Source organism: Notechis scutatus, chromosome 2, assembly GCF_049901735.1.
Source record: "Notechis scutatus isolate UNSWTSFEM ecotype Mainland chromosome 2, rNotScu1.2, whole genome shotgun sequence".
Lineage (NCBI taxonomy): Eukaryota > Metazoa > Chordata > Lepidosauria > Squamata > Elapidae > Notechis > Notechis scutatus.
The window spans coordinates 128,850,092-128,871,223 of record NC_142010.1 but is presented as its reverse complement, the minus strand read 5'-3'; the positions used below and the strand labels follow the sequence as shown (position 1 = coordinate 128,871,223).

Genomic DNA, 21,132 nt, shown 5'->3' with positions numbered 1-21,132 from the left:
TTGCCCTGCCATATTTTAAATAACGACAACAGATAAACATAGGATCTGTGCTCTGGGAAATCTTAATAGCTTGATACAAATGCTTGATCAGAAATTTGTCACACAATATGGCTCACAAATGCACTTGCCTAAGAGGCATTTTCCCATTTAAATTACAATTCATGATGATTGATCAAAGTAACCCCAAACTATTTGTTATAACTGATGCCTCTTGTGATATATTGTTGCATGCCAGAAACCTATTAGGGGAAAATTTTAAATTCTTCTGTGTGATGACTTTATGAAATATTTAAGTTACATGTACCAGTCACCAGCTGTTGAAGTTTCAGGAAATCAAATATAAACTGATTATACATTAGATTTTTCATGCCCCTGTCAGAATCTGATTCAGAGGGGGAAGCCGAACAGCTGATAGGGAGTGGGAGTGTGGTTCCTTTGGCTGTAGAAGAAACTGGGGAAGGGCAAAGTCTGGCTCGGCAGAGCAGGAGAGAGGTAGAGCAAGAGAGAGAGAATTCAGAGGAAGACCCAGGCCCACCCCCTCTTCATCCTAGGGCACACAGGGAGGAATGGAGAATGGAGCAAAGTGAATTGTGTGGCTTACGGGGGAGGAAAGAGCCCTGATTCCTTTCATTAGCTGCAGCTGGGAACACAGTGTTTAAAAGGGGAAGCTGCGCACAGCAAACTGTTGGGAGCAAATCATGAGTTTATCTGGTCTTGTTGTGGCTTATCTGTGTTCCTGGCATTTTCCCAACTGTGTGAGTTTTGCCGTGCTTTCAAGTTTGAAATTCCTTCTCCTGCCCTGTCAAGTTAATTATTGCAGCTTAGTTTGTTTGGATTTTTAGTTACAGTCTGTATGTATTTTGTTTTGGACTGAATTTTCTCCAGCCGAAGGTAACCTGGACAATGGGGGCAAAGTTGGAGATAATAAAGGGACTCTTCTTGCTTATTTGACTGTGTTGCCTTTGTGCCATGCCCCAGGTCATCACAAGTTTGAGGGATGGGATAATCAGGTATTTCTATCGATATTCATTTGCCCCACCAAATACCTAGATATGAAGGGATGTAAATGTTATATCATTCCTATCATAGTATTTTTTCAGAGTCATCCCGGGTTATTATATACTGGATATTAGTTTGTGAAGATGGTAAGGAGAAGCTTTCACTTTAACTCCTTTTTTTTTCCCGAGGTGTGCAACAAACTGCTGGGTTGAGTGAATGAGAAAAAAATTGGCATAATTGTGCCCATGCTTCAACTTTCAAAGGACTAATATGGGGGGGGGGGATGTTTACCAGATCACGGCAAATAAAGGCTTTGGCTGTGTCAGTCTGGTTTGGCACATAACTCTTTTCTCAAGCATCACATATCCAATCCCCCCCCCCCAATTTTCACTAATGCAGTGCTTGATATAGCTTAACACAAATGTGAGTATTGTTCATGATTTAGATAGGAAGCAGCCAAGAATGATTGAAAATACTGGGCACTGCAATGGCAGCCACAACGAAATGCAATATCAGATTTGTTGGACAGGAAAAAAGCCAAGAGCAATTTCTTTTCTTTTTTTTAAAATTTTTTTCAATTTTTATTCTAGAAAAAACCATTTATTTGACATACATTTAAAACAGACAAATATATATATATATATGTAGGTCTAGGTGTGTTCGGGTCTTTTCCCGTGTAAGATTAAGGGTATCTTGGCGACGTTTCGGCAACCTCGCCGAAATGTCGCCAAAATACTCTTAATCTTACACGGGAAAAGACCAACACACCTAGACCTACATACCTGTACCCGTGAAAATCTACGAATATATATATATATATATATATATATATATATATATATATATATATATATATATATATATATATATATATATATATATATATATACACACACACACACACACACACACACACACACACATATACATATATACATTTTACAGCGTATATTGAGCAATGGTTAAAAAAAAAATCTTTATCTTTATCATTGACGTGATCTGCCTTGTTACAATAACTCCTTCATTCTTTTAATGTTGTAATTTCTCTATATAGTTTATAATTAAATGCACGTCTTCTGTCATTTCCATAACTTATCCAAATATCAAATATTACCTTTTCTTTAACCAATCATACCAAATGTTCCATATTTCATAATAGTCACTATCTTGTTTATTTTTTAACAATTTGGTTAGGCTATCCGTCTCAGCACATTCATGTATTTTTTTTAATTACCATATCCTCTGAAGGAATGAAAGACAGTTTCCAGTTTTGTGTGTAGGTTATTCTGGCCGCAGTTATGATGTGCAAAATTAAATATTGATATTTTTTGTCCATGTTTAAATCTATCATACTTAGCAGAAAGGTTTTGGGTTCAAGTTTTAAATTTTGTTTTGTTATGTTTAAAATCCAATTTCTAATATTTCTCCAAAACTTCTGAGCACATGGGCAAGTCCACCACATGTGAAAATATATTCCTTGTGCGTAGTTACATTTCCAACAGTTGGGTGATAGGTTGGGGAACATCTTAGCCAGTCTCGCAGGAGGTAAGTGCCAGCAATGAACCATTTTATATAAGTTTTCTTTATACGAGACTGACATGGTTAATTTGTAATTTGTTTGCCAGATGTGTTCCCACTTATCTAATTCAATACTATGACTTACGTTTTTAGCCCAAATTATCATAGATTCTGTGACTATTTCTTCTTTTAATTTGTAATCCAAAAGATATTTATATGTTTTACTAATTGTTTTCTTTTCCTCTCCTAGCCATATTTTATCTAATTCTTGTGGGGTCATATTAAAGCCAAATTGTTCTCTATCTTTTTTTATAGTGGGTTTGTATTTGTGCAAAGGGCCACCATGCTATCTCCTTTCCTTGAATTTGTATTTGGTTCCTATTTTTAAGCTCTCCAGTATTATATAGTAAATCTTTATACCTGACAATATTTTCATAATCCAATAGATTTGGATATGTGACTGCTTCCAATGTAGATAGCCACAATGGGACCTTTGGGTAGTGGTTTTTTTTAATCTTTCCCCAGATATTGAAGAACACATTTCTTACATGGTGCCTTTGGAAATATGAATGTTGTTTAGATTTTCCATCCCACATGAAGGCGTGCCAGCCAAGTTGGAGATCAAAACCTTCTAATACCAATAACCTTCTATTTTCTAATTTAACCCAATCCTTAAGCCAGTTTACTATAGCAGCATCATAATATAATTCAAAATCTGGAAGGCCAAATCCTCCTTTTTTCTTGGCATCCTGTAATAACTTATATTTCACTCTGGGTTTTTTCCTCTGCCATATAAATTTAGATATACATTTGTTTAATTCTACAAAAAAATTCTTTTCCAACTTGACTGGCACTGTCTGAAACAGGAACAACAGTTTTGGCAAAATATTCATTTTTACTGTCAAAATACGTCCCAATAGCGATAACTGCAATTTGGCCCAATTATCTAAATCTTTATTTGCATTATTAACTTATCATAGTTATCTTTTTTAATCAACGAACATCCAGCACTCAACCAGATCCCTAAGTATTTTACTTTATTTACCACCTGCATACCTAATTTATTTGCTAGTTCTTCCTTCTGCTCCTTTGTACAGTTTTTTGTTAACACTTTTGTTTTTTCTTTGTTAATTTTTAACCCTGCCACCTTTCCATATTCTTCTATTTCTCTTAGTAGTATAGGGCTCGTTTCTAAGGATTCTTCTAATGTAAATGCCATATCATCGGCATATGCCTGGAGTTTATATTCCTCTTTTTTAATTTTTAGTCCTCTAATCTCTTGATTTTGCCTAATTTGTGCTAAGAGAGTCTCTTCTGCCAATATGTACAGTAGAGGAGCTAGGGGGCAGCCTTGTCTTACTCCCTTATTTATCTTTATGGCTTCTGTATTTTCCCCATTTATTAATATTTTTGCGGTTTGCATGTTATAAATTGTCTTAATAAATCCTATAAAATTTTCACCAAATTTCATGCCTATCAGTTGTTTAATAAGGAAGTTCCAATTCAGGTTGTCAAAAGCCTTCTGGGCATCTAAAAATATCAATGCCATTGTCTTGGTTGAGTGTACTTCATAATATTCTAATATATCCATAATGGTTCTTGTATTTGTTTTTATTTGCCTATGGGGGAGGAAGCCATTCTGATCAGTGTGGATAATTCTACTTAATACTCTCTTTAATCTTTCCGCCAATATTGTAGCCATTATTTTGTAATCTACATTTAAAAGTGATATTGGTCTATAGTTTTGAATTTTTTGTGGGTCTGATTGTTCTTTATAAATAAGGGTAATATATGCTTCCAACCATGATTTAGGCATGTTAGCATTCTCCAGGGCTTCATTGTACAAATCCACCAAAATCTCCTCTATTGTTTCTTGGAATTCCTTATAGAATTCCGAAGGAATTCCATCTGGGCCAGGGGTCTTATTTGCTTTTTGTGTTCCAATTGCCTTCCTAATGTCTTCTATAGATATTTTATTATTCAAATTTTGTTTCTCTTCATCAGTAATTTCGGGCAAGTTCTTTTCATTCAAATATTGATCAATAGATTCTTCTGGTATTTCTTCCTGTTTATACAATTTCATAAAAAACTCCTTAGCAATTTCTTTCTTTTCTTGGGTCTGCGTGCATAATTTCCCTTCCTGATCTTGGAGAGCTACGATCGTTCTATTTTCTTGTTCTTTTTTAATTTTACGGGCTAACCACCTCCCCGGCTTATTTGCGTTTTCAAAATAATTTTGTTTTGCTAATTTAATTTTTCGGCCAAATCTTCCTGTACATTTAAATTTATTTTATGTTTTACCAGATCAATTTCTTTCTTAATGTTTGAATTGTTTGGGTCCTTTTGTCTACTTATTTCCAAATCTTTCAGTTTCTCCCTCCATATGTTTTGTTGCTGTCTTTTTTCTTTATTCTTTTTAATACTATAAGCAATAGTTAGACCTTTCACATAGGCTTTGGCCATATCCCAAAGATTCTGTAGAGAGGTATGTTCTCTTTTGTTTATTTCAAAAAATACGTTCAATTCTTTCTTTATCATTTCAATATATTCTTTATCTCTTAATATGGTATTGTTAAATGTACATCTTCCAATTTTTCTCTTTCCTTTCCATTTAATTTGAATAGGATTATGGTCAGCCCATAGATTTGGCAAAATCTCGATCCTTTCAATATTCTCCATTAACCCAGGGTCCATCCATATCTGATCTATTCTGGACCAAGAGTGGTGGGGGTTCAAAAAAAAGGTATATTGTTTTTTATTTGGATTTAATTCTCTCCACACATCTTTCAAGTTAAGTTCTCTGACCATATTATAAAAAGACGAAGGGAGTATTCTCCTTTTTTTTTTTGTTTTTGAAGTTCTATAATCTTTATCTTTGTCTGGGACTGCATTATAGTCTCCTACAATGCATACATTAACACACTCAAATTCTATTATCTTATGGTGAAGCCTATATAAAAGTCTTTTTGGTTTGTATTCGGGGCATATATTGTGACTAATAACATCTTTTCCTGTTTTACATTTATTTCTATAAAGAGCATTCTCCCTTCTTGATCTTTGTATATTTGTTTATGTTGCAACCAATCCTTTACATATACTACAATACCCCCCTTTTTTTTGTTTGCAAGTGCCAAGTACATTTTACCCAAAGTTATATTCTTTAAGAGGTCTGCTTTAGCCAAGAGCAATTTCATCATGCTAAATAAATTGTTCTCATCCCAGACTAATCCTAATTGTGCACAGCTATTCTTGTACTTTGAAGACTTTGGGCTGAATGTGAGTTGGCAGCCCTCTGGCCACACATAATACTCAATGGCCAGAAGAGAGTGTCTAGGGCTCCTGACAGGCACATTGCCTATTCTGAAGAGTGAAGCACGGAGCATAAGCTCAGAAGAGGCTCAGCACAAAAGGGTTAAAACAAAAATTGTAGAATAAGGTGATCAGATCTGGGTTGCAAAACGCAACAGTCATCAAGACCGGAGATGGTTTCCAAATTATTGCAGCATGGGTCATGCAGCTCTGCTTTAGAAGCCCACTCTAGAGGCAGCTTCTTCCTCACTGGGATGAAGGTTGCCACAAGGAGGAAACCATCACTACAGAAATGTCTACTGGACTTGAAGGCTTGGTTTTGGGTGTGTGTGTATGTGTGCTGTCTCAAATCTTCTGGGTGAAATACCATAAAGATTTCCAAGTTGTGGGTGGCCCTGGTTCTACAGCCACCATAGCAGCAAGAAAAATAGTAGGTAAAGCTGTAGACAGAGAGCTTTGAAGAAAGGTATCTCATAAGAGCCATGGTGGAGCAGTGGTTAGAATGCAGTGCTGTATTGCAGGTTGATTCTGCCCACAGCCTGGAGTTCGATTCTGACAGGCTCAAGGTTGACTCAGCTGTCCATCCTTCTGAAGCCGGTAAAAAGAGGAGCCAGATTGTTGGGGGCAATATGCTGACTCTGTAAACTGCTTAGAGAGGGCTGTAAAGCGGCATATAAGTCTATGTGCTATTGCTGTTACTATAATGTCCCAGGGGAAAGATGGATTGTCAGGAGACAAGTGTGCAAAGAAAAAAATTAAACATTTACCATTCCTAGTGCCCTATTGTCCAAAGATTGTTCCAGAGACCATTTGGTAGATATATTTTTTTTATATGAGTCCATCAAATGCTCACTTTCATCTAACCTGGTATGTAGGTTCTCATTTAGTTTCTTGTTACAAAAGCCTCCAATTTCAGACAACTGTCACTGGAAACTAAATTCAGCCTGCTGCATTCAACCCAACATTAAATAAGGAACATGGATATAAAAGCAAAGACAGAAATGGTATCGTCCTTCTGAGTATGTGTTTCTACTTTAATTTATTCATCTAAATAAATGAAACAGCTGTCTGAAACACATCACTGCCTTCTTTTTCTGTTCTTGCAACTTCAGATGAATCATTTGTAAAAATAATTAAGGCACTCTTTTTAAAAGATGATACATTTTATCCCCTCCCCCCCCTTTTTTACTTTATTTTATCCTCCTGGTGACCATATTGTATATTTTACTGCATGTCTGTGGAGGCAGTCCAGAAGTAGTATAGTAAGACTGCTGTGTAAAGCCATTTAATAGACCTGAAGTACAGTATATTTGCCTCCTAAATATGATTTTGGTGTGAAATAAAGTACTCAGTGGGGATTTTCTTTAGCCCATTTGATTCATATTTCAGGCAAATCCAATAAAACATTGTTAATGCTGGTAAAAAGCTAATCTAAGCTGGGGGCAGTTTTGTGTTTTATTGAATTCTGCATATACGATACATCCTTACACATTGGCATGCAATATTTATTTTAGAAGCAAAATGGAAAACTGGGCAACTTAGTGCTTTGTTTTCTGTCTTAGTAAGAGCAGCTATAAGAAAAATACAGAGTGTGTCAGATAAGGGGGTCTTTTTACTCTGTAGCCCAGTTCAAAGATGTCAGCACATGGTGATAAATCTCAGCTTGTCTATAGTTTCTCCTCCCTCTCTTCCTCCAGACAGAAGAAGAGGAGTTGGTTGAAAGCTTCTATTTTGGGGTTTCAATAAACTGCATTTCCTGTCCAATCCAAGCTTGGGAAAGGTTCATATATTTTTACTGTGGTTAGCTAACATAGGATCCAACCAGGATCAATCAATCTTCGGCCAAACAGATTTTGCAAAGTTTCTATTGCTTCTGAAATCTGCAATTCCTGCCTGGGGAGAGAAGAGGGTTCAGCCAAAAGAAAGAAATGTCTCACTTGGAGATTATTCTGCAGCCAAAACACCTTAGGGCTAAAATCAGACCTGATGTTGGATTTATACATCACATCACGTTAGGTCATAATGTCACTCCTTTCTTTTCAGAAATGTGTAATGTCGCTCCTTTATTTTCAGAAATGTGTACAAATGATGACCACGTAACTGCTAAAATGTATACATTTTTATTGAAATTTAAAACAGAACAAGTGAAAGAATATATGATAAAGGGGGCTAATTTTTTTGGGTTATAATGTACAGATGGAGAAATGGGAAAATACGGGACTGAAAGGTTGAAATTTATACTATGATATACAGGTAGACTCAGGGGTGGGATTCAAATTTTTTAACAACCGGTTCTGTGGGCGTGGCTAAGTTGGTGGGCGTGGCTTGGTGGTCATGTTATTGGCTGGGTGTGGCGAACTCAATATCACTCATATCGGGGCACGCATCTCCTCGCCTGGCCTCTCATGACTGTGGGGATGCTGCAACAGTTGTAAGTGTGAAAAATGGTCATAAGTCACTTTTTTCAGTGCCATTGTAACTTTGAATGGTCACTCCACACAAGCAAAGTACCAGCAAAGGAGAGGAAAAATAACTCCAGAGACGTTCCTGAGACAGGAAGTCTAGTCCTGCCAAGAATGTAATAAGGGTTAATGGAGAGGCAGTTTCTGTAAGCAACACCAGAATGTTTCCTTCCTGCCTTCCTTACAGGATTAGGCCAGTAATTTCTTCTAACAACCAGTTCTCAGAACTGCTTAGAATGTTAACAACCGGTTCTAGCGAATAGGTGTGAACTGGTAGAATCCCACCCCTGGGTAGACTTACGACCACATTTGAGCCCAAAATCTCTGTTGTTAAGTGAGACATTTGTTAAGTAAGTTCTGCCCCATCTTACGACCTTCCTTGCCCCAGTTGTGAAGTAAATCACTGCAGTTGATAAGTTAGTAACCCAATTGTTAAGTAATTCTGGCTTCTCCAATGACTTTGCTTGTCAGAAGGTTGCAAAAGGTTAATTTTGGGACACTGCAACCCTCATAAATATGAACCAGTTGCCAAGCACCTGAATTTTGATCACGTGATCAGGGGATGCTGCAAAGGTCACAACTGTGAAAAACAGTCATAAGTTACTTTTTTTTTCAGTTCTGTTGTAACTTTGAACGGTCACTAAATGAACTGTTGTAAGTTGAGGACTACCTGTAACTCATGAGGGAAATGTAAAAAACAAGAAGGGGCATTTTATCATGTTTGGTAGTTGTGTAAAAATAAAAACCTAGCAAATTCTGGATTCAAATACATACACCGAAGAAAGCCTTCTCTGCTGTTGCCCCTGCCTCATGGAAGGCCTTGGAAAAGTGCCAGGATCTGGCTCCGCCAACTGGCATGAGGTGGCATACAACCTAGGGCATAGTTGGTGGCTTCAGGGTGTTCCCTCCGTCTTTTATAATTTTTTCAACCATTGTAGTTCTTAACTTTTTAGCTGTGTTTTAGTACTGTTTTTCATTATGTAGCTTTTTACAGTTTTTATTTATTAGCCATCCAGTCACTTAGGTGAGATGGGCTGTGTTGAAATTTGATGAATAAATGAAAAAAACCAGAGGAATTTAAAGATCAATTGAGACCAAAGGTTTTTCTTTTGGGATTGTTGGGCAAACAGTTGGAAAAAGTTATGCAACTTTGTTTTTGTGCATGATAACTGCAGCAAGATTATTGTGTATATAAAGACGGAAAGTGTCAGTGTTACTCACAAAGGAGGAATGGTTTATGAAGAGGATATGGATGTTTGCAGGATCGGTCCTGCTGCTTCAGCTACTCTCCCTTCAGCATTCCTCCAACAGTCCTGCATGCATCACACCCTACCACCACCCCACCTTAAGTCAGACTCCACAAAGTCTTTTCTAAGTAGGCTGGTTGAGAATCTTGAGAAACATTATCCTAACACACCTGGAAGATATAAAATTGGGGAAGGCTGCTTTGACTTTGGATAACAAACTTCTTCTAGTATTCAGCTACCAAAGTGACAATGTTCTGTGACACTTTCGCTATCAGATTGTGTAGGTTTCAGGGATAGGCATGCATATTTATGTGATGGTTTATGTCAACCGTCCCACTGGCTAAACCAGCAGAGGAAGCTCCTGGGATCTCTTTTTACCAAAAATATAACTTTACTGAAGATTCCATAAGGGTACAGAAGTAGAAAAGCTAATGCATATTATCTGGGAATTATTTTTGTATACCTCTCCAAAAATAACACTTTTTCACATGTACCACATCTCTGTATCATTGGTCTTTTCCATGTCCACACTGGCTGGTGAAGCCAATTTTAAATCTGAAAGTCCACAGTCCTATTGGAGCTTTGAAATTGTCTCAAGAAGATGATCCCTGAAGCATGTTTCACTGCAGTGACATCTCCATTAAAAAGAAGATTGCCATTGTCTTGTTTGAATGCTACATTATAACAGCTTGTCTCCTAATGACATCCATTCTTCGGGGAGCAATCAGGCCATAAGATTCTGCAATTGCTAGCTAAGCACATGCATGCCCATTGTCTTGTTCCTTCCAATGCTCCTCATGGCCCTAGCATGGCTCTATTATAGGTGCCAAGGTGAAGCAGATGTCCTATGCTAGCCCAATCCTTGACTGCTATGACATTTTCTTCCCATTGGCAGTGGCACAAAAGAACATCTCACTTGTTGAGACCCTTAACTAAGCAAACTGGGTTCTAAGGAGAAACAGTGTTGCCTGAACAATTAAAAGGAGTTCTGTGAGCACTTTCAAAGGTACTTATGTCTAATAGCCTTTTCCTCCAACATATTTTTGAGAAAAGGGGATGTTCAACATTGGTACACCTAAAACCACTCCAGGATTGTTATGTCAATCTGAAAACTTTCTTGTATAAATCTCCCCCAAGACATAGGTGTATGATAGATAGATATTGTAGATAGATAGGTAGGTAGGTAGGTAGGTAGGTAGGTAGGTAGGTAGATAGGTAGATAGATGATAGATAGATAGATAGATAGATAGATAGATAGATAGATAGATAGATAAATATTCTCCATCCATCCATCTGGAATCTGTAGAAGCTTGGAATTCAGACAAATCATCCATCCATAGACACATAGAAATAAACCACATTTACATACCATTCAAAGTAAGCAATAAAAAAAACATAGGAAGGAAACAAAAAGAATAGAACCCCTCACTTCCCACAGCCAACAAGCCAGACTCAACACCAAACAGATAGAAAACAATATTCTAAATAAGGAACCACTAAAGAGGTAAGCATAACCCCAGCAAATCTTGCAGGGCAAATTCTATGTGTAAATTGGCAGATAACCCCACCATCACACCGATGATATCTATTTGGGTCATGAAAGATAATGTAAGCAAACAACCAAATTCAGAAAGCACCAGGAACTCCACATCGTCTTTCCTCATCTTCAAAGAAAAAAAAGGCAGCACATTTTTGTTGCATTCTGCTGTGTTTCTCTACTCATACCATGTGCAGCTGCTGAGGTTGGCATGCTCACAATGCTCATTTGGATTTCTCTGCAGATTGTCATACTGTGATACAGCATGAATGATTCACTAAGAAGCAACTGAGCTGTATTCTCCTTTAGTTAAGGCACAGGCCAACATTCCTAGTACTAGCAGTTTGAACAATCAAAACTTGTTAAGAAATAGCTTTCTTTTTATTGCTACTGCTTTCTCCCAAATTGGAGGGGGGGAGAAGGGTATCAGAGGTGTCATTTGTGCAGTTATCTGATCTGTGATTGTTTATGGTGAGTACTAATCAGAATAGAGCTGTTGTTTGGAAGTGCCCTCTGCAGCAAATATTTATTATTTAGCACATTCTTGATACTGTGCGACATCTTACAATAACTTGCTATGTGCATCATCTCCTTTTCCCTTATATTTTTTTCTAAGATAACTGTCCTCCCCAATGTCATTTCAAATGGGTTCCTCTGTTTTGTAATAACTAATTCTTCAACCATGCTGGTACATCAAACCAATCAATCAAAGCTTGGCAAAAGGCAGCCTTCTAGCTATTGTTGAATGCCAATTCCTGTAAATCCTAAGCAATATGATGTTAAGTTCATAATGAATTTATCTATAGTTTGTAAATTTAGGCACCTTGTAATCATGGTTTAAATATGCACAATGTATGAACTGAGCTTGAGGGTTTAAAAAAGAAAGCTAGAACAGGAAACTGGCTTTATACCAGAACATATTCACTTTGAAATCAGAGTTTGTTTGCAAGAACATAAACCTACCATTATGCCTTATGAGAAAATATGTTTAAGTGCTGAGTCATAGCTAGATGTCTCACCCACATAAAGAGAAATGAAAAGCGGAATGCATGATACTTATTCACATCCTGATTTTTAATTCAGTGTATCAAACCAATGGAGTTTCTGTATAGATTGCAAATAAATCATAAGAATGAGAATTGTATTTTGGGAATTTATATTATAGTGACCAATGAGATTTTTGAAATGTTACTTAGTAAAAATGAAGGAGTAATCAGGGCTTTGGTGCAATCTAAGGGAAAATAGGTTTCCAATGTCTACAGTTTCATCACATTCATAAACATCAATACATAGAGGCTATAATGGATTGAGAGTTATATTTTTGTAATAAGCTGGATAGATTTCTAACAACCATGAATGTCTATACATTCTTAATTATGCAGTTGACATAATAAATTGTATAACCTGATCTGAGCAATTCATGCATTATACACTGATACAGAATATCTATGAATCTTTCACAAATAAAACATATTTTCAGTCAGGTTCTCAATATTTATTACTTATACATTTTAGCATGCAACTCAAGTCATTGAAACATTTTGCTTTGTTCTGACTTTCATAATCTAGCAGGATTTAAAATAATGTTAGCTTATCAAACATCTTGAGATGTTTCACATGTAAATGCATTTTCTTAAATAGAAAATGTAATTTATGGTTTGTTTATTTATAACATTGCCAAATATTTCAGGGGGGGGGGAAACCCTCTTTAATAATCTAGGGAACAAAATATGTTAGATCTAGGATTTTTTTTTAAAAAATAAATCCAATTAAAGTGGATGAGGAAAACGAATTGTTTTTATTCTTCTCTGCTCTTTGCATGGATCTCGAATTTCATATATATATTTGAACAGTGGAAATGCCTCAAAAGCTTACAGTTGCAAAATAAAATGAAATTTTTGGAACGGCAACCTATAAATAATTAGTCTGGGAATTGAAGTCTCAACACATCTGTCACGTTTTCTATGTTTATCTATTTTGATTATTTATTAGCTTCATTTCTAACAAGTTATAAAAGGTGGTGAAGAGTATATAATGAATATACAGAAAGTACCCTCTTCTACTGATGAAACAGCTTCCACCAATTTAACCAAGAGGTGTAATTCCCATCTCCCTGGCATTTCCCCCCTTTGCATCTCAAATTGTGTTCCATGGGAAGATAATAACTGGATGCAGCTTCAGGATAGCCTCAGTGCAGTCAAAATGTGAAATCAAAAGGAAGCGGGGATGAAACAGCAGTACTATGGAAATGCAGTCCATGCTTACTCATGCTGAAAGAAGCAAAGTCTCCAAAACCACATTCACAATTGTATTAGAAAAAAATAGTTTTATATCAACAGCAACAATAAATCGATTGCTTTGATTACTACAGAATACAATTATCATATTTTTTTTTTCACAGCCCTCATTGAAAAATTCTGCAAGAAAGACACTGAATGGCTTCTTTGGTGAGACACAAAGAGCTAAATTTCAGTTGTATTCTTGAAGCGTTGAACAAACTTAGTTATTGGGATTACTGTATTTTATATCTCCGTGTGTTATGTGAGCCAATTGGTGTAATTCAGCAAAACATGGTTCGGTCCATTGTGGGTTTATTAAATTAAGAAACTGTGGCCTTTGTACTACAGTTATAACTTGGTATTTTCTGGAGAAAAAATTCAGGAAAAGAGTGAAGGACAGAGCACCTTCCCTTTTGAGTCCATTGCCAAGGAGATAAGAGATGATCATCATGAAGGGATTGCAGTTAGGAAGATGCTTTGAAGGATAAAACTTTATCAGAAAATTTCTGTTTCTCTCATTTTCATTTTATTTTCACTTCCTTTCAAATATGTTTTTGTAGACAAGCAAATTAATGGTTTACACAACAGAAGCCAGAGTTTGAGAAATGCTACCCAAAAAAAGGAAGTTACTGAAAGCAGAAGAATAAAGTGAGGCAGCCCTGGTTGTGCATCAGCACTGAGAAATACAGTGATAAAAACTTACACTGATAATGGAGTTTGCCAATTTATAGGCGTAAAGCAGGTTATCATGTAACCAATTTTACAGCTTTTTTGTGACAGTGATTAAGCAAATCACCATGGTTGCTAAATGAATCAGTGTTCATTAAACACTGCAGTCGTTAAGCAAACCCATTGTTTGCCATGGGGCATTTTTGTCAAAAACCATAAGTAAACATTTGTTTTTGGCAAAAACATTATAAATTGTGGTCACGTGACCCTAAGATACTACATATGTCCATAATTCAGACTGGTTGCCAAGTGCCCCAAATGCAGTCATGTGACTAGGGGGGAGGATAGTCAGTGGAACTTTGGAACAAGTGGTTTTTGGGGTGTCCATCTTAACTTCAAATGGTCGCTAAGTGACCAGTTGTAAATCAAGGACTACCTCTAGAGGCATGCCCTGAGAACCAATCACCTTTGTTTCACACAGCAGGTCGTCTTTCATGTAACTTTTGATAGCCTAGTACTCCAAAGCTCAGAAAAATGATCAGAAATAGGGATCAGCAGGACTTTGGTTCCAAAGTTGAAAAGGAAGAGGAGGCACGGGTGCACACAGCATACCTGTTTATGCCTCCTTAAAAGCTACATTTCCTGTTTGCATAGTAGTTATGCAATTCCAGGAAAATACATATTTGACTTAGAGGTAACAACATGATTCAGTAACAGGTTCAGAACAGGTGAGGGTGCCTTGCTGGTGGCTCTTTCATTCAATGTGTATTTTCCTAGGATCGTGTGGCTAAGTAAAGAGAATCAGCCTTCTTCCAAATGCCTTATCAGGTGGAGCATAGAATAGGAATAGGAGTAGAGTAGAGCAGAGCAGAGCAGAGCAGAGCAGAATAGAATAGAATTCTTTATTGGCCAAGTATGATTGGACACACAAGGAATTTGTCTTGGTGCAAATGCTCTCAGTGTACATAAAAGAAAAGATACATTCATCAAGAGTCAAGACAACACTTACTGATAGTCATAGGGTACAATAAGCAATCAAATCATACTAGAAAACAGTCAATATAAATCGTTAGGATACAAGCAGCAAGGTTACAGTCATACAGTCATAAGTGGGAGGGGATGGGTGATAAGGAGTGATGAGAAGATTAATAGTAATAGTAGTGCAGACTTTGTAAATAGTTGGACAGTGTTGAGGAAATTATTTGTTTAGCAGAGTGATGGCTTTTGGGAAAAAAACTGTCCTTGTGTCTAGTTGTTCTGGTGTGCAGTGCTCTATAGCGTCGTTTTGAGGGAAGGAGTTGAAACAGTTTATGTCCGAGATGTGAGGGGTCTGTAAATATTTTCACAGCCCTCTTTTTGACTCGTGAAGTATACAGGTCCTCGATTGAAGGCAGGTGGGTAGTAATTGTTTTTTCTGCAGTCCTAATTACTCTCTGGAGTCTGTGTCTTGTTGCAGAACCAAACCAGACAGTTATAGAGGTGCAGATGACAGACTCAATAATTCCTCTGTAGAACATGCATATTCAAGCCTGCTGTAAAATATGTTTTAGCTTTGAATCCATGCTTCCACTCAAGAACCAAATATTTCAAGTAAAATTGCATTTAACAGAGAACTTGCTTGGCTTCAGGTCTAAGGATCTGGGGTTTAAGTATAGCACATTTGGATAGTTTTATGGAGTGTTGACTAGATGTATTCCAATAAAGTGATGAACTTCATAAGGAGTGAGTTTTATCATATATTTGTATGGTAAAACTGATCAGTTATCAGTGATCACTGAATGAGCTCACATGTTATGAACAAACATTAATGTGATGTGTTTTTTTTAGTTTGGTTTAGCCTGCTCTGTAAACTCAACTTCTGGGATTTCTAGACCATAACATATGGCTTAATATACTGTCCAAATACAGCCAATTGTAGTTAAAAAGCCATGCTTAAACTTAATGTGATTTTGATTAAGGCTATCATGTGGATTTCAATGGCATCTGTTAATGTAGCATAAATATTAAGGTGTTGGGCTAGGAGTGGGAAGAGCCAGAATCAAATCCACCCTCCCTTACAGAGGTTCGTTGAATTATTTGGGGCTAGTTTTTCTTTTAGCCCACCCTATCTCCCAGAATGGAATGATATGTGAGAAAGACCAGGGCAAAGAGATACTGCCATTAGATGAGAGAGGGCATAGCTGACAGTTTCATAATGGACAGAAACCCTCCCTAAGGGTCTAAAGGAGATGGTGGTGGGAGATTTGTATTTTTGGACTTGCAAGATTCTGTTAATATAGCCTTACAATAAAGTAGAATTATCTCATTGGTTGGGTTTACTGTCTGGTGTACCTAGGAAGGTTGACATTATTCTTTTGGAGAAAAAAAAACTTGTTGCATTTCATCTGAATAAGGAATATGAGCTGAATGAAAGGATCTCCAGTGTGGTGGATAGTTGATCTGTCTCAATGAGGCACTTTTTTCTTAATTTAGCAAGGCATTTTATAGAAATAAGTTATTTCCCCTACTGTTCTGAAGAAAAAGAGTGAACGCTGTAAATATTGGAGTAAACAGTAAACCTTGAATTGCTATACTCAAAATGCAATACATTTTTCTTAAAACCTAACTCTGTCATACATCCAAATATGCAATATGTGGACTGATAGAATGTGAAGAGATTCTAAATACCTGTTTACTGGCTATAACTTCATTGCTGCTTAATTTTTCATTTTCAGATAAGGGTCTCAAGCAAAAATAAAAGCATCAGGATTGTGAATACCGATTCATATATGCAACAAATCAAAGGTTTAAAGTTTAAAGATACTGGATTAAGCTGTTTTGGTGGGAGTCAGATATTTAAGAAAATACTGTATTTAAAGAACATTTAGAAGAGTATTATAATGTATATTATGCATAAATGGTAAACCAAGATTTAAGACAGGGGTGTCCAACCTTGGCAACTTTAAGACTTGTGGACTTCAACTCCCAGAATTCCTCAGCCAGCAAAGCTGGCTGAGGAATTCTGGGAGTTGAAGTCCACAAGTCTTAAAGTTGCCAAGGTTGGACACCCCTGATTTAAGACACGTGAGAACCTGGAGCCTTGACCACTAGGCCAAACTAGTTCAGTTGGTAGCCTTCTTGGCAGCCATATGGAAATAGGTTTCAAGTCTATGCTTTCTTCCTGAGTAGCTTTTCAACATGCCAAGCTAGCCTTCAGTTCTGGGGTTCACTGGAGCTGTTCCATCCAACCCATTATTAACCATGCCCATTACCTTCTCCGTTCAAATGATGCCATTTGTTGTTGTTGTTAGTTGCGAAGTCGTATCTGACCCATCGCAACCCCATGGACAACGTCCCTCCAGACCTTCCTGTCTTCTACCATCCCCCGGAGTCCATTTAAGCTCCCACTGACTGCTTCAGTGACTCCATCCAACCACCTCATTCTCTGTCATTCTGTTCTTCTTTTGCCCTCAGTCGTCCCCAGCATTAGGTTCTTCTCCACTGAGTCCTTCCTTCTCATTAGGTGGCCAAAAGATTTGAAAATGATGCCATACAAATTTTAAAATGAAGGTGGCATACTCAGTGTCAGCCTTCAAAGAAAAGGCTGTTGTGCTGCCAGCTCCCCATGACTTTTTAAAACAGTAGTTTCCACAAGATCAGGCTCCCGGCAACAAAGAAACCCAAGAGAGAAAGAAGAGCAGCTGAATGACAGAGCAAATGATTTGCATGCCAAGTTCTGACCAGATTCAAATTCCACCACCTCCAGGTGAGACTAAATAAGATGCCAAGTCAGAATTGAGGTAGAATTACTATTGGCTGCTGCCAATTAATATATAAAGGACTGTCAACAATGTGGCTCATTTAGCATAAATAGCATGGCAAAAATATCATTTAGACCAGGGGTCTCCAATCTTGGCAACTTTAAGCCTTGTGGACTTTAATTCCCAGAATTCTGGGAGTTGAAGTCCACAGGTCTTAAACAGAGGTGGTATTCAGCAGGTTCTGACCAGTTCTGGAGAACCGGCAAATACCACCTGTGACTGAAGATTTTACAGTATCCTTCCTCTGCCACGCCCACCAGGCCACGCCCACAGAACTAGTAGTAAAAAAAATTGAATCCCACCACTGGTCTTAAAGTTGCCAAGGTTGGAGACCCCTGATTTAGACTGGTTTTTAAGAGGGTTGAAATGTTTACAAAGATTGTATATATTGATGTACGAAAAGAGGTATGTTAAAAAACCAAGTTTTTCTTCTTTTCTATTCCATATTTTTTGGCAGTTTAACTGCTCTCAAACTTGTTTATCCACTTTATTCTTTTACTGATATGTGCAAAAACATCAAGTAACAATACAATGGGGGTGTTACTATATTGGTTTAAGATCAAAATTTATTATATAACAAATACTTTGACATAATCTGTTTTTAACATTATGTTCAATTCTGGATGAAAAAGTCAAGAGTTATCCTGTCTATTTTTGAAAAGCTGCAGTGATGGAGCACCCACAACACTCACATTCCAAATTGTAATTAATATTGAAGTACTTTTCTTATCCTCAACAATTTAACATTGGAGTGTTAGTAATCTTCAAATCTACAATTACTCTGACATTTTTTTTTCTTCCATTCAATTGTATTGGGTTGTTGGAGACTCTGGAGAACACCCTGCAGCTTTCTTGGGAAGGTTTTTCAGTAGTGATTTGCCATTAACTCTTTCCTAAATCTGAGAGAAAGTGACTGGCCCAAGGTCATCCAGTTGGCTTTCTGCCCAAGGTGGAACTAGAACTCAGCATCTTCTTGTTTCTAGACTGATGCCTTAACCAAACGTGCTCTCATTGAGATGTATAACAATATAATAAAAAAGAGAGGAAAAAATGGCTCATTTAACTGGTTTACTCAGACTGCTAAATATGATTTTCTGAGTAAACTACAGTTGACCGAATTTACACAGTATGCAAACTTAAAATCAAACACCAAGACGCTGTAAGATATCAGGCTGTTTCTTATCACCCAAGTAAAGTAAATGTTGCATCCCGCTGAAACAAAGGCTCCCAATTATGAATTCAAATCCGAATTATTAAGAACTTTACTGCAGGGAAGTCCAAAGGAGAAGGTCTTGAGAAAGAAAAGAGATTTTTTAAAAAAAAACAATTCTTCAGAATTTTCCTCTTCCATCGCAAGCTTGCAAACCGGGTTGAATTTAGCTGTCCGTAAACTGCCCTCTTATCTTTTACTCCGTCCGAGGAATGAAGAGGCAAAGTATAAATGAAACGTTTTGGACCTGCGCTACTATTCAACACTCAACCCTTATGAGGTAAGCCGGACCTCCCCCTTTAACGCGACTGCCCGGCACCGCAGCCCCAAAAAGACCCAGCTTCGACATTTATCCCTTTTTAAAAGCAGCGAAAGATTTCGACCGCTTTTTCCCCAAGGGTCGGCCGGTTAGCATTACAGCTAAGACACCGGTTCCCCGCCGGCCGCAAGCAACGCCGGGTGGTCGGCCGGCCTTGACCTCTTTTTCAAGTGATTATTACCTCTCGACTCCTGGCTCCGCCCCTTTTTGGAATCTTCGCAAACCCCGCCATTGTGAGCTCACCGGACGGATACAATGAAGCGCTCGGGGCGCTTAGCAACAGGAACCCGCGGGGGGCGTGGCTTTCGTGCAACTACCAACTGTTGCCCAAGGTGGAGAGACGAGCGGGTCGAGGAGCGAGGCGGGCGAGAGAGAGAGAGAGAGAGAGAGAGAGAGACTGTCGGCTTTCGCCGGCGCTGCGGGCTTGAGCCTCGTCTCGCTCTCCGAGCGGCTGGGAGAAGGCGGACGCCGAGCCAGGTAAGAAAAAAGGATGGAGGGCAAGAAGAGAAGGCAGGCAGGCCGGCCGGCATGAATGGGGCGAAGGAGAGGCGGAGTTACGGACAGGCGGAAGAATGAGGGGGGGAAGAGAAACGCTCCCTTCTTCTACTCGGACCTGCTGGGAAGTTTGAGGGCGATCGGGGATGGCTTCGCGCCATCCCTCTTTCCGACGCATCTGGTCCCGGGCAAGCGTCCAGGACTGCACCGACTGTCCGGGCGAGTTTTAGCCCTCCCGATCTGGAGGGCGGCGGGCTGGAGGGGCTAGCCCGTTCAACGCCACCACCTTTCGCTGCAGCCTGTTCTGTCGGCCGTGAGAGAAATTGTTCTGCTGGGTACCTCAAGGCATCGGGGGAATAAAAAAAAAAACACTGAAAAGGGTTTTTAAAAACCCTCTTTTGTTAGCGCTTGGTTAGTTTTCTGACTCGAGGGAGCGGGACGAGGGGTGGGGGTGGGGTTGGGGGCAGAGAATGGTCGAAAACCCAATGCGGCGGCAGCTCATCGTGCAAAGCTGAATATCGGAATGGGGTTTTTTTGGGGGGGGGTTGCATTATTTTTTTATTTCTGAAATTGCGACCCGAGTTGGTTTGGAAGAGAAAGGCTGAGAGCGCAGCCTGGGTGGGGAAGGGAGCGAGAGCCCTGATCCGTGACCTTTGGGGGGGTTGCTTTTGCCGAGTGTGAGGTTTTCTGTTGTTGGGACCCCCTTTGGGGAGGAGGAAAGCGTCCAGGCATTGAAGAGACGCATAATAGCCTCTCCCATCTGCATTTTGATCGTGGCTGAATGGGCAAAGTTGTATGTGTGAATCGAATAGAACTTTTATAAAGATTCCCCCTACAGTGGCTTTGGAACGATTCCGGAAAGAAAAATTTAAAATTCGGTAGATCTAAGAATGCGGAGGCTTTGCATCTCTCTACTGTACTAGGACAAATACTTTCTTGACAATGCAGGATTGATTTCTTTTAATTTAATGACTACTCTAGACTCACTCTTAGCCGAATAAGGTGGAAATTGCCTTAGTTGCTCTCATCGGATGGTAAAAATAAATCTATGCTGGTATGTATGCTGTATGTTGGAAGGGTGCTGCATTAATTTATGTTTGTGCTATGGGCAGGCATGTTTTATGCATATGCTGTGAGAAATCAAAAACATTCCTATATATATATCATTGGGGTTTGTTGCCAAACCTGGTAACAGTTAAACAAAGCATTTTGTCCTTATGGCACTGGGGTTTGTTAGTGCTTACGGTTAAAATGGTAAGAAATACTCTATAGAAATAACCTGATAGTT

General features: G+C 38.4%; 1 protein-coding gene across 2 annotated transcripts in view; it reads left to right on the top strand.

Annotated features, from left to right (window-relative positions):
• The window catches only part of RAB11FIP4 (RAB11 family interacting protein 4), a 194,344-nt gene that overhangs the window by 123,249 nt on the left and 49,963 nt on the right, over window positions 1-21,132 (top strand). Inside the window, exon 1 of one of the 2 annotated variants that reach the window (XM_087956185.1) lies at window positions 19,951-20,179. The exons of the other annotated variant lie outside the window; for it this stretch is intronic. The gene's annotated coding sequence lies outside the window, so the exon portion shown is untranslated. Of the gene's footprint in view, window positions 1-19,950; window positions 20,180-21,132 lie in introns of those variants that run through there. 2 annotated transcript variants of the gene reach the window in all.